Consider the following 15100-nt stretch of genomic DNA (forward strand, 5'->3'; position numbering starts at 1 on the left):
CCTTCTATACTATATAACACATCAAATTCCAATGCTTGTTTCTTTTTTTAAAGAAATGCTATTTATTTATTTATTTATTTATGAGAGTGCGTGAGTAAGGGAGAGAGGCAGGGGGGAGAGAGAGAGAGAGAGAATCTCTTTTAGTTTTTAAATTTTTTTTTTACATTTATTTATTTTTGAGAAACAGAGTGAGACAAAGCATGAGCGGGGGAGGGGCAGAGAGAAGGAGATACAGAATCTGAAGCAGGCTCCAGGCTCTGAGCAAGTGGTCAGCACAGAGCCTGATGCGGGGCTCAAACCCACAAATTGTGAGATCATGACCTGAGCCAAAGTCAGACGCTCAACCAACTGAGCCACCCAGGCACCCCAAGAGAGAGAGAATATCTTAAGCAGGTTCCACACTGAGCATCAAGCCCAAAGTGAGGTTCTATCCCACGACCTTGGGATCATGACCTGAGCTGAAATCAAGAGTCAGACATTCAACCAACTGTGCCACCCCAGCACCCCCCAATACTTGTTTCTTTTCTCAGCTAAAATTATTTACATTTCTGAATGAATTCATTCAGCTGTTTTCCTATTTAAATTATTTTATTGTTAAACTTATATTGGATGATATTAAAAAAAAAAAGTTCCTGGAGTGATTTTTGGGTAACCAAAGTTAAGTAGACTATTATATTCCTTAACAATACCTGTTTATATTTGTATGGCATTTTACCTTTACAAAGCTTTTTTGTATCTATCATTTCATTTAATAATCTCAATAATCCTGTGAGGTCAGTGAGGGGATTATCATGTCTACTGTCTAGATTAGTGTACCAACACATATCTATATTAAAAGAGTATTTAGAGCAGAGACGTAATTTGAACCTGCTTATGCTTTTTATTTGTGTATGTATTCAACCACATTTATTGGCTAGTGATTGTATCCTGGCTATAGTGTGATGCTGCCCTTAAGAAGTTGAATGTCTGTGAGGGCGTGCAGCCTGCAAATGGAGAGCAGTGACAGAGTATGGATGCACATACCAGATGTAGGTTGTCAGTAAGGAGCCAAGGATCAGCCTTGTAGGGACAGGTGGAAAGGGGATTACGATGTGCCACTTAAGCAGAGTATTGAGGCTCATTGTGATTTCCCCATGTAAATGAGGAAGGAAAAGGCCTTCCTAAAATACGCCCAAACAAGAACCCTTAGGAGTCGATATTTAATCTCTACTCTCATTCATGCAAAATAATTCTTCACTATGATGAAAGAAAGAAAGAAAGAAAGAAAGAAAGAAAGAAAGAAAGGAAGGAAGGAAGGAGAAATGAAAAGAATCACAGAGAATAGTCACAATCCAGGCCCTCACCAACTATGCCCCCTTTTCTGGATAAAAGGAGGAAACAAGACTGGTTTCCTGCAACTATTTCTTGGGCCACTTTCCCTTAGACCCTGGCCCTGCTCAGGCTGGACAAAGCCTGTACAGGGAGGTAGGGAGAATGGTGTTTGTGTTCATCAGTGTACATTTCTTGAAACTGGCCACCAGTGAACAATCAAATCACCTTGGAATATTCTTAAGCTTCCTACATGTTTGATTAGTTTTTCCCAGTAGGAAATGAAATAAAAGAAGCAGTTATTAAGAGAGCTTGCTCTCTGCGTGGCCTAAGACTGGCTCCTGGAGTAACAGTGATCTTCAGAGCAGACAGGAAAGTCAGAGTCATTCCAGGTGTTTAACGGAAAGGCTGGAACTGGATGTGTGTGGTCTTCATAGTGGATGGGAGCAGAGGAGGGCGGGAGAATCTGAGGTCTCTTTTTGGCTGATCCACAGACTGATTGACACTCTTGGCTCAATTTTCCTCTTTGTAAAAGAAGATTATCCATGTGTAAGATTCTTCCATGTCTTCATTCTCTTGGTAGCCCACAGAGCATGGCCCTCTGCTAGGTGTCCAGCATGTAAGAGTAAGATATAAGTAAGATTCAGCTCTCTAGAGGAGTTCCTGCTGAAAATGGGGTGAGCCAACATAAAGGCTGAGGGTGGGTGAAGGGCACTGTGGGCCTAGATGATGGGCCAAGTCATCATGGAAGAGGCAGGGAACTGCATGGGAATGTGAAAAGGAGAATCCTGGCTGATGGTGTGGCCAAAGAGCAATTTTGGGGGAGAAGAGAAATATCTAAGGAAGACCTTTCATGTTTGGGCATGATATGTGATATAAGACCTCTCTTCCAAGACCCCTATTAAATATTAAGTAAAATTTATACTGCTCATTAATATTTGGTGAAGTGGATCATCTTTGGAAAGAAAGAAAAGAAGTACTGAGACCTGCTTCATGGTTTATGTGGGACACAAGAGACAAGACACAGGAAGAAAGTAAGCTTATATTTAAATATATAAATAAATACATACATATATATTTACATATGTGCATATATATACACACATATCTCTGTAACTAATCATATAGATCACATGTACATGTGTATGCACACTATCTATGTATATGTGAATATATGGTATATATGTACCTCTTCCTAAAAAAAAACTTCTCAGAGAACAAAAAGCAATGTTATCTGGATAACATGCTCTTAGTGAATGAACGTGAGCTAACACTTAAATACTTACTATGTACCACGTCCTTTTCTAGGTACCTTAAATGTAATATGTCTTCTTCAATCCTTACAATAACTTCATCAGGTAGGTACTACAATTATCATCCTTTTGCAGAGGAAGGAGGAATCTGAGAAACAGAGAATTTCAGTTATTTGCCGAAGGACACATAACAAGTAAGAAATAAAGCTGAGCTTTGGATCCAGGCAGCCTGGATCTAGGACCTCAACTCTTAACTTCAGTGCCCTTAAATTACATAAGATGTGATTCACTTGTAATAGTTTTTGAATCCTTTAGGGAGCCTTAAGTACTGATGGAAGAATCAAGGCAGCTTTGATTCTCAAGTAGTCAAGTGTGGGGAACAGAAACTCCCTCTCTTCTTGGTGGCTTTAAGTGCATTGCTCCCTGAATTCAATTGTAGATCCTTAGACAAGATTTGCTAATTTGGTTCTTTTATTCAATAACTATTTACTGAGTAACCACTATGTGCCACAAATCCTTTGATGTTGTAGAAAAAGAATAGTAAAAAAAATTATAATAAGCAAAATCCTGGGGCGCCTGGGTGGCTCAGTCAGTTGAGCATCCTACTTCGTCTCAGGTCATGATCTCACAGTGCGTGGGTTTGAGCCCTGCGTCAGGCTCTGTGCTGACAGCTCAGAGCCTGGAGCCTGCTTTGGATTCTGTGTCTCCCTCTCTCTCTGCCCTCCCCCCTGCTCAAAAATAAATAAACATTAAAAAAAATTTTTAAATAAGCAAAATCCCAGTTGTTATAGAGTTTACATAAAGACAACAGAAGAGCATTTTGGTGGTTTGTAGAATCGTGATAACTGCCATAGAGATAAGGGGTGCATGAGAGTGCAGAGGAGGGAGGGGAGCTGCTATAAAATATAGGTGGTCCAGGGAAGACTTGTTGACATGGTGACTTTTGAGCAGAGACCTAAGGGAAATGAAGGATCAAGCCTGCAGTATCTGGAAGAAGAACACTGCAGGCAGAGGAAATGGCAAGTGGAAAAGCCTTGAGGTTCAGTTGAATTTAACACGTGTGAGGAGGAGGTGGAGACCAGTACGTCCGGAGTAGGCTGAGCTAGAATCAGAATCAGAGGGGTAAAATGGCAGGTGAGAAGTTGAACGAAGACTTTGGTTTTTCACTCTGGGATAAGTAACCACAGGAGTGCAGAGGCATGAAGCCATGGTTTTGTTTTTGTTTTTGTTTTTGTTTTTTGTTTTGTTTTGTTGTCTGCCTTGTCTCTTAAAAAGCTAATGATAAAGGGCAAGAGTGGACACAAATTATTGTTGCAAAAATTCAGGCAAGAGATGATGGGAGTAGTGTGGGAGGTGGTCAAAAGTGGTTCGGCTATATTTTGAAGGTAGAGTTAATCACATTTGGAAGTTTTCACTCCATAGGTGATATGTATAGATGATAAAACAGGCTAAGATCACTTCTGGACGAAGTCTTGGTAGAGAAGGAAAAGTATTCATGGATGGAAGCCTGGGCACCTCTGACCTTGAGAGATTGAAGAGACAGGAGGGATCAACAAATGAGAACAAGAAGGAGTAGCCAGGGAAGAAAGGAACACTAAGGAGAGGAGCATGCTGGAAATCATGTAAAGAGTGTGCTTCACGGAGGAGGGTGACCAACTGTGCTGCATGATGCTAACAGTCGATAAAGACCGAGAACAGAGTGGTGGGTTAACAAAATGGAGGTCACTGGTGACCTTGACGAAAGCTGCTCCTGACTGGAGTAGGTTTAAGAGAAAATTGAGTTACCCCTGGACATGTTTTCACATGAGACTTTGATCTGAGTGAAAACGGAATCTGCTTTCACACTCCTCAGAGGCCTGAGTCTTGTCCTGACAAAACCAAGGCTCAGAGGCCCAGGGCTTTAGAAATAGCAAATAAGAAAGTGAAACCTTTGAACTTGGAAATAGTATTAAAGTTGTCATCGAGGGCTTGAAATGTTGGAGTCACACATCTTGCTCCAGGAAACAAAATGGACCAGTTGTTGGATTTATTCTGGTCCTCTGCCTAAGACAACAGCTAAAGAATCTCCTTTATGTATTTATCCAGGGACTTTGTCCTCACATCCTCCCTTGACAATAAAATGTAGTGTCCTCCAGAGTCTGGACTCCCTGGGAAAAAAAAATAATTGTATCTCTCTGTCTCTCTCTCTCTCTCTGATGAAAATTTCTTCATCATAATTCATAGTTGGTGGAGCATGCTCTAAATGCCGGGTGTGGGTAGTGTGAGTGTTGAGTCTGGACATAGGGAAATGAATTCAATACTCTCTCACTAGTTTGTTGTGCAGAAATAATTATACCATTATATCCTTGTGTGTCTCAGCATCTCCATTTAGTTTGGCAGGATAACTTCCATATTCCCTTGAGTCTTACGTTCTCTGATCCATTCTAAAATTCATTTATGTTTTCCAAGTTGCTAATTTATCTCAGCCTTCCCTTATTTATATTAATCACACTTCCTCTTTGCAAGAGGAATAAGGACATTTTCCATCCAGTCATCTTTATGAATCTTGTATCCGTTTGGATACCTATAAATTGTGGAGAACAGCATTCAATCTTGTTTTCTCAGAAACTCAAGACTGGGCAGCTGAGACCTGGGGTCCTGGCCCCTCTGGTTGTTTGCTTTGACTCTTAGTGCTGGTGTCAGTGAATTCCCAGCTACCTTTGGCTGGCTTTGTGTACTTGGTCAAGGTAATTAACCTCTCTGTGCTTTGGCTTTTCAACTGAAAGAGGAATATCACTATCACATGTGTTGAGAAAACCTATGTGAGAGTCCTTGGGACTTACCTGAGAGTAGCAACCATTAGTGAACTCTCTACTTACCTGATAGATAACTGCCAATTGTAGCTATATGGCCATATCTACTCTAGTCAGAGTTTGCTATGCAAAAATAGCAAGAGAGGTTCTCTCAACTCAGGACTTGATGGAAACAACAAAGAAGTTAAATGAAAATCAAACACATGATCAAGAATGAAAGTCCTCCTTAAATGTTATTTATATATATCTTTGGAAATAAACCACTATACCCAGTTGTCCATGATAGCAATGGTGCTGTCATTTTAAGGCCTATCATCAATGAAAATAACTCCAAATTAACAGTAAATACTAGAATGGATTCCCTGAATGCACAGGAACTGACTTTACTAAGGCAAAAATAGTTCTTGCTGTCATTGTCACCATGTTCAGTGAATATTATGAGAATCAATTCACAATTGAATCAGCTGAGGTGGTTTTTCCTAATGGAAAATCACATACCTTTCCAGAACTGACTTAATGAAAGGAGATGATGATATCTGATCCAATTAACAAATATGTTGGAACCAGAGCAATTCCAGAAAATCCTGCGAAACTTCTGACTGGGATGGATTTAAAGTCAGAAGTCATAGGTTATGGGAATTGGATTGAGATTGAAATCTCTCCAACCAGAACTGACATTATCCATGCATGTGATATTGTAAAAGATGGAGCTATTGCTTATGGATATAGCAACATTCAGGTGGCTCTCCCAGAAACATACACTGTAACTAATCAGTTTCCTCTTAACAAGCTCAAAGGACTTCTAAGACATGACAGGGTAGCTGCTGGATTCACTGAAGACTCGGCTTTCGTCTGTGCCCCCAAGGAGGTATTGCTGATAAACTTGGTTTTGACATCTCTGCAACAAAGGCAGTTCATATAAGTGATCCTACAGCCATTTAATTTCAGATGGTACACATTGCCCTTCTTCCTGGCCTCCTAAAGACCATAGCCACAAATTATATGATGCCCTTCCTCTAAAACAAATCTCTGACACTGTAGTAAAAAATGCTAGCAGAGACGTAGATGAAAGAAACTACAGGCATCTCTGTGCTATTTATTACAGTAAGAATCCTTGGTTTGAAATAATCCGTGGGTTTCTGACAGAATTATACAGCTGCTTCATGTGCCTCCTGGTGAAAAGAAGGGGGATGGTGTGATCACAGCATCAGAAGGCCCTTCCTTCTGGGGCATGCATCGAGATGCTTGCCAGCGATCAAAGCATCAGGAAGCTTAGGGTCAGTCCTTCATCCTGATGTCATCACCAAATTTGAGCTAACCTTGTCCTGCTCCTCCCTGGAAATCAGTATCGGGCCCGTTTTGTGAAGAGGGGTCTCTGTTGGGTGATTCTCTCCATGAGGCTTCCCTTCTCCTCCCCTGATGTCCTTTATTTGTCCCCACAGGGGACATCCATTTGTGCTTTAATGTTTAATTAAGTGGAAAGCAGTGAAAAGAAAAAGAATGAAAGCCCTCCTAAAAGTGTCTACCAGTCTGCATACTCTACAGTGGGTTTTGACATCAGCTTCCAGTTTGCCCTCACTTGGGCCCTATGATCAGGGGAGCCATGTCCCTTCTGGTGGGTCTACAACTCTCCTCCAGATTCTGCTGGCTGCCTTTCCCTTTGTCTCATGCTGTTTCTTTCCAGTGTGTGCACTGACACTGGTTTCTTCCTTTGGGCTCTTAGTACAAGGGTCAGTGAAGCCCCAGCCTTTGTAGAAGCAAACATTTAAAACCTACTTAAAAAACTTTTTTTAGTGATAATTACTTTTCTTTTGAGAGAGAGAGAGAGAGAGAGGGAGAGAGACAGAGCGTGAGCAGGGGAGGGGCAGCGGGAGAGGGAGACCCAAAATCTGATGCAGGCTTCAGGCTCCAAGCTGTCAGCACAGAGCCTGATACAGGGCTTGAACACATCAACCATGAGATCATGACCTGAGCTGAAGTTGGACGCTTGACCAACTGAGCCACCCAGGGGACCCTAAAACCTCTGTTAAGGACTGAGATTACCACTGCATGGCTAGAGAGGCTATAGCAACGTGTCTGCAAACTTCCTGGCTGCATTCAAAGTGCTTCTTACGACACCCTCCATTCTCTAGTCTCTGTCACACGCCTCTAAAGGGAAGAGGCATTTTAAACTCCTTTGAGGAAAAGAATTCAATCATTCAGTTCTATTTGAGGTTTCGGACACTGAATGCAAATAAGAATTATGTGATACAACCTGGATAATATCATTATCCATTGTTATCCATTGTTATCCATTGTTTCCTTTGCTCCTTTGACTACCAGGGGGCGAGAGTAGTGGAGTGGGTGATGGTACCCACTTACACCCTTCTGTCGTCTCCTCTTCTATAAGGTGAGCCCTTTAAGGAAGGGGTGCTGCCTTGCACTTCTCCATGTCTGATGTCTAGCTCAAGGCCTGGCCCCAACAAGGAACAGAGTCGATAGCTGTTGGAATGAATTGCTGCAGTGAACCCACCATCCCTGCTTTGGGGTATAGTACTAGGCATCATAGCATCATGGAGTCAAAGATAAAGGACTTCTCTTCTGGTGGTCCAGGAACAGAGATGGGACAGGGTGCCATGAACTCAGCTCTGGGAAATCCCAGAGAAGGTCATAGTTTTCCAAAGATTTACAGGCTGAGGAGGAATTCCCCACTCTGAAAACAGTGCTTCCAAAATCCTGGTGCACAGATTGATGCTGGCCACCAGTGAAATGAAAATGGACAAAATAGTCTTTTTTTTTTTTTTAAGTTTAGTTTTCATTTTGGGAGAGAGTGAGTGAGTGAGCAGGGGAGGGGTGAGAGAAAAGGAGAGAGAGAGAGAGAGAGAGAGAGAATCCCAAGCACACTCCACGCTGCCAGCTTGGTGCCCAACGTGGGTCTTGAACCCACAAACCGTGAGCTTATGACCTGAGCCAAAATCAAGAGTTGGATGCTTCACTAACTGAGCCACCCAGGTGCCCGGTGTAGTCATTTTTTAAAAAAACAAAGCTGAATTAGTTTTTTAATCTGAGCTTATGGCCTTCCTGAAATGTTTTCTCATTTAGTGTAGTCCTGCTACACTAAAATAACCTTTTTGAAATTGTAGTGATGGTAAATGGCAAATGTTTTAACTTAATATATTCTATTAGGGGAAAATTACCCTTACCTTACGTTACTGCCCAGTTTAATTTCATTTTGTTTTGGCTTGACATTTTTCTGCCCCATGTATTCTCTCTAAGGAGCACTGTTAGGCCTGTGGTTTCTAACAAGACATGGACCATTTTGAGAATCTGAACTAAAGTTTTTGACCCTTTCTCCACAGAAACCTGTTTATGTGCACACACACAAACTTTTGCAGGTAATTTTGGAAGGTTCACAGGCCTTTTTAAGACCAACTGTGAGCTTCTGAAGAATCCAGAAAATCCAGTTAGGAATTCCTGGACAAGAAGGAGTGACAGTCCACTGTTGTGAGAAAAATTACCTTTCCCCATTCGTTTGCTTTTTAATGAAATATTTCATGTAAATAAAAAGTTTTCCCTCATTGCCCTCTAGGGCCATTAAAAGTCCAAGGAAGCATTGAGATCAGGGAGTTAACAAATATTTTGCAAAAGCAAATGGCGTGCTAAGGGAGCTGCTACCCAGCATTTGAACCAGCATTCTGTGGTCTCGGTGGGCATGGGAACCCCCTCCTCCCTTTGGCATTTTTTGCTGAGCATACATGGCAACCCGTCACCACTGACAGGGCTCTGTGCATCTCCCAGGATGTCTGGAGGAGTCTTTTTGAAGGCATTTCAGCCATCTGTTAGGGTTTCCTGCTCTCAAGGGTGCTTTGATGCCATGAGGAGATGTGACATGACATTTGGAATCTGGGCCCATGCATCACAATGCCAAGGGCAGGGACAGCCGCAGGGTGACTGACTCTGGCCCATTGTGCAGGGATGAGCATGTCAATCAAATACATCTGGCTGGGTAGTCATACTGGCAGCTGGGCTGCTCAAATTTAAAGGGGAGAGGGAAATGAAAGGTCGCAGAAAACTTCAGAAGAGAAGGACAACCCCCTTCCTCTGAGAAAGCTCATCTTCCTCTGAGAAAGCCTTGGGGTGGACGTGGAGACCACAGCTGGAGCAGTGAAGTCAACATTGATCACAGGATCTCAGAACCATAAAGATGGCCAAATCCAGAATTTCCCAAACTTCAGTTATTCCAGCCCATAGCCATGATTTTTTGCTCTCTGTGTGTCACCAATAATTCATATTTGCTTTAAATAGGTTCACATTTTTATTTAAAAACATGTATTTTTAAAGAAAATTTATAGAACTAACTAAAATCTGGCATTACTTGCTATAAATACACTGTAGTCAAAAATAAATGAAATGAAAACAGAGCACTCTTTGGAAATTCTAGCTCAATGCTTTGGTCTGCTAGCTCATTATTAAAAGGGGAAGTCAGCAAAGATTTTGGGCTTGTTATAGGAACTTACTTAGACTTTCTCCTTGATGTAGCTGGCCAGATTGAAAGCAAATTCAAAAGTGAATCGTCATCACTTTATGTGCTCAAAATTTGTTAATACCACATCTAAGAATTTACTAAAATTTATGTGCTAACTAAATTGATTTTACGTGCTACTGGAGGGCTGGATTTCACTCTGCAGGGCACATGGATCTGATCCAAGCTTTTTACGGAGGTGAGGATACCCAGAGGATGGAAAGGACTTGTCCAAGGTAACCATGGTTCTATATCTGTCCTGGTACCTATATACTGTTTAGCCAGGTAATTTTGCAGCTTCTGCCGGAGGCAGGTTGTACCTGCCTACACCTTGGCTTTGGACTCAGCCTTGTGACTTGTTTTGGCCAATGGGATGTAAGCAGATGCGACGCAGGCAATGGCTTCAAATTGGATCATAGAGCTGGGCTTGCTTTCTTGGACTTGACCATGAAGAGGACACACCATGATCAGCCTGTCAGTCTGAGAATGATAGACTTGTGCAGGCCTGGATTCTGTCCGTGCAAAGATTCAGTATTGGACTCCCAGTTGCTCGTTCCCCTTTTTGGTGCAGTACGTGGGGCGTGTATGTGTGTGTGTATACGCATGCATGTTTGTGGTGTGAATATGTATGTATGAGACAGACAGACAGAGACAGAGAGAGGAGGGGGTGAAGAGAAAGGGAATGGAAACCTGGGCTGGGAAGATCAGTGTCCATATCTCCTCCATCTTCCGTCTTCTCAGAGTCTAACACAAGCTCTCAAAAATGTAGATGGTTAATAGATGCTTTATCTTTTACTCAGAAACTTGTAGAATTCAGGAAGTATTTACCAAGAACTCTGTTACATACATGGGACTGTGCTAAATATACCTGGGGGTACAAAAGAAGTCATTTTTGTGTCGTAGGGAATTACAATGTGTTTCAGTGGCAAAGGCACACCTGCATGGTGTGAATAAGCACCACTTCAGAGCTGTATTGTTCCTGTACAAAAGTGGCAAAGCACAGTGTTCCTCAAATATGGCAGCATCCTCTTCTGCCAGGCCTTGACCGTGCTGCTCCCTCAGCCTACAGTGCAATTCTGGAACACCCCATGGAGAGGTTACGTTCTCCACAAAGTTGTACTTCCTGTCTTCTTCCGTCCTCTCTTCTTTTCCATACAGGCATTTCTACTTCCTTTTGTTGTGGTGGTTCTTTCTGCCTTTGACCCAGAATATTCATAGGACTTGCATACCTTTCAATGAGTTACTCTCCTGTCTAGTTGTTCTGCAACCTGGCACCGTCCTTCCCATTCCGCTCCCTTCTAGGAGTCCCGTGGAGTTGCCTGCAGTTCACATGTGGAGTCCATTTTACTCCATCTCCTCCCCCACTGCCATGGCCAATGCCCTTGTCATGCCTCACCTGCCTGGTTTCTTGGTATCGCCTTTGCCCAGGCTGTTCCCCATAGGGTAGTTGGAATAACTTTGTAAACTACTAATCTGATCATTTGATTCCCCTGTTAAAAAGTGCCCCAATGGCATCTCTTTACAATTAGAAGAAACAAAACAAAACAAAACAAAACAAAACAAATACCTACAGACTCATTACTGTGTCCTATAACACTCTGCCTGATGTGGATGCTGTATAGATCCACTTTGCAAATCAAACTGAGGAGATATCACACAGGGCAAGTGGCACACCTTCTGACTCCCATGCCATCCATCATTCTTCATGCCAAGTAAGCAAACCACAGTCTTAGTTACCAGTTACTGAGTACGTACTCTAAGATGCACATAATTAAGCTCTTTATACATATTAACTTCTTTATTCCTCAAAGTTCTGTGAAGTAGGGACTATGTTTATCCCAGTTTTACAGATGAGGAAACTTAGGCACAGAATGTTCAAGTAATTTCCTTACCACATAGCTTGAAAATGACAGAGCTAAGATCAGAACCCAGACATTATAGCTCCCTTACTGCTGTTGGGCCATGCAATAACCATAAGACTTACAAATATGGAAGGAATATCCTCAAACTGCTACCTGCTTTCCCATCCCCATCATTTTTCTGGCTAGCTCTCCAGCTATCCATATCTTTCTATAGCTCAGGATGGTATTGGTTCTCCATCCTCAAGAGACGGCTCAGTATAACAGCAACATCAACAAAAATTAGGAATCAACCGTTGAAAATTGATAATGTCTCCAAGGGCTGAGATGGTCTTCCTCCAAAGAGGTAATTATGGGAATCTAGTAAGAATGGAAGGCTTTTTTCAGAAAATAGAGTATGAGCAATCCTCACAGAAATGTCAAAAGGATATTGTGTTTTGCAAATGTTTATTGCAAACAGACAAAAGTAGGTTCAATTACTCGTCACAGCCTACACATTTCTCTCTTTGTTGGCCGGAAAACACTCAGGTGTTTTGTTTGGTTTGTTTAATATTCTCCAGGATGGCATGGCGGTATTTTTAGCTTTGAAATTTTGATTGTGAATTTCTGTGGCCTATTAAAAAAAATGCCCATGCAGCCTTGCAACATGAAAAAGAATGACAAAAGCTGGTGAACATGATTAATCCACTGGACTTCATATATCATCTGTCCTTTGCCCCCTCCTTCCTCCATTCCCTGAGCTCTCTAAACATTTCATCTGTGATTCTGGGCACTTTGAAACCAGAATCTGTATTCAGCACATGTCCCTACATGATTAAATAAAAATAATAATCATCTTTCTCTGCTGTTGCCTCAGCAGGAAATAGTTTTTAACTCCACCTCCATTGCCAGTACCCCCAGTCTGGCTTGTTGGAGTGAGAACAAACATCACAGGCTTTGGAGAAAACTGGATGTTAAATCTTAATAATAGGGGTGCCTGGGTGGCTCAGTCAGTTAAGCATCCAACTTCAGCTCAGGTCATGATCTCATGGTTCATGGGTTCGGACCCTGCGTTGGGCTCTGTGCTGACAGCTCAGAGCCTGGAGCCTGCTTCGGATTCTGTGTCTCCTTCTCTCTTGCCCCTCCCACACTCCCGTTCTGTCTCTCTCTCTCTGTCTCTCAAAAATAAACATTACAAAATTTAAATCTTGATAATGGTGTGACTTTGTGCAAGTTTCTTGTCCTTGTTAAGTCACAGTCTCTTTTGATATCCACTGGGAATGATGATGGCTGCACCACAGGCCAGGTGGTGGTGATAGTTAAGTGAAATATATTTTATTTTATTTTTATTTTATTTTATTTTATTTTTTTAAATATGAAATTGATTGACAAGTTGGTTTCCATACAACACCCAGTGCTCATCCTAACAGGTGCCCTCCTCAATGCCCATCACCCACCCTTCCCTCCCTCCCACCCCCCATCAACTCTCAGTTTGTTCTCAATTTTTAAGAGTCTCTTAGGGGTGCCTGGGTGGCTCAGTCAAGTGTCTGACTTCGGCTCAGGTCATGATCTCGTGGTTTGTGAGTTCAAGCCCCGTGTTGGGCTCTGTGCTGGCAGCTATAAGCCTGAAGCCTGCTTTGGATTCTGTGTCTCTCTCTCTGCCCCTCCCCTGCTCATGCTCTGTCTCTCTCTGTCTCAAAAACAAATAAAACATTAAAAAAAATTTTTTTTAAATTAAGTGAGATATATTTTAAATGTCTAGTGCCAAGTAATATTTAGCCATATTGGTTTGAATCCTTATTGTGTGCTGGCACTCTGCCTTTATTATTCATTTAATTTAACTTCATAAAGTAGGAATTATTATTCCTATTATACAGATAAAGAAACTGAGGCTCAAAGCAGTGAAATAACTTGCCTCTTACAGGTTGAACTGCGCCCCCCTCCTCAATAAAAGACATATTGAATCCTAACCCCTGGTAGCTTAGAATATGGTTTCATTTGGAAATAGAGTCTTTATAGAAGTAATCAAGTTTGAATGGTAATTAGGGTAGACCCTCATCCAATGTGACTGGTGTTCTTATGAAAAGGGGATATTTTGACATAGAGACAGACACTCCCGGAGGGAAGACAATGTGAAGACACAGAATGAGAAGAAAGCCATGAGACTGGAGTGATGCAGCTGCAGGTCAAGGGGCACCAAAGATTGCTGGCAAATACAAGACACTAGTAGAGGCAAGGAAGTATTCACCTCTAAGCTGTCAGAAAGAGCACGGCCCTGTTAATGCCTTGAGTTTAGACTTTTAACCTCCAGATGTCTGAGATGAGATTTCTGTTGTTTTCGGCCACCCAGGTTTTGGTATTGTTATAGCAGCCCTGTAAACTAACAGATTCCTTAAGGTCACGCTGTGAGTAAGCACCAACACCAGGATTCAGGTCCTGGTCTGACTTACACCCGGGACTCACCCATTCCACTACCATTGCTTCTCAAACTGTGGTCCACGGACAAGCAGCATTGGCCTCACCTGGGAGCTTATTAAAAATGCAGAATCTCAGGCCCCCAACCTACTAAATCAGAATCTGAATCTTGACAAGATGCCAGGAAATTCTTAGGTACTTGAAAGTTTGAGAAGCACTGTAGACAACCTTCCACAGAGACCAACAAACATGAATTCCTTTCTCTTCCTTTCCCTAGGTCCCCCTTTGTGTGCAGGTGCAAGTGTGTCTTTCCCTTTCTAGTGTGTTCTCTTTCTGACCCATTTCCCACTCTACTCCTCAATCCCCCAAGGCTAAGTTTGTCCTTTACACATGGCAGGGAAACTGGGTGCAGTGAAAAGACCACGGGCTTTGGGAGCCCTATTGAACTTGTTTCAAAATCCTGCTTTACCACTCAGAGGGCAAGTTGCTTATCTTTTCTTTTCTTTTTAATTAATTGTTTATTTTGAGAAAGAGAGAGAGAAAAAGAGAATCCCAAGCAGTCTCTGTGCTGACAGAGCTGACAGCACAGAGCCTGATGCAGGTCTCAAACTAACGAACTGCAAGATCATGACCTGAGTCAGATGCTTAACCGACTGAGCCACCCAGGCACCCCCGTCTTCTCTGAGCTTCAACTTTTTCATCTGTTCCTAGCGCCATTACCCTGGTGGAAGCCATGGTCATTATGTTCTGCCTGGACTACTGAAGTAGCCTTGTTGGTGGACTCCCCACCTCCCCAAGTCAATCTCAATCTGTTCTCCCCATTGCAACCTTAATGATCTCTCCAAACAGCAAATCTCCTTCTGTCATTTCCCGTGATTGCAAACCCCGTCCTGGTTAAAGTCTGAATTCCTGAACATGGCTCCCTGTCCTTTGCATCATGTGCCCATGTCTGCTTCTCCCCTCTCATATCTCCTGCCACTTCCCATGCTTACT

The 15100-nt window shown here is 42.3% G+C and overlaps 1 pseudogene; it reads left to right on the forward strand.

Moving 5' to 3' along the window:
• Window positions 1–5583: 5583 nt before the first annotated feature.
• On the forward strand, window positions 5584–6818 carry LOC125913674 (phenylalanine--tRNA ligase beta subunit-like; annotated as a pseudogene).
• The last annotated feature ends 8282 nt before the right edge of the window (window positions 6819–15100 follow it).

Source organism: Panthera uncia (genome assembly GCF_023721935.1).
Source record: "Panthera uncia isolate 11264 chromosome C1 unlocalized genomic scaffold, Puncia_PCG_1.0 HiC_scaffold_4, whole genome shotgun sequence".
Classification (NCBI taxonomy): domain Eukaryota; kingdom Metazoa; phylum Chordata; class Mammalia; order Carnivora; family Felidae; genus Panthera; species Panthera uncia.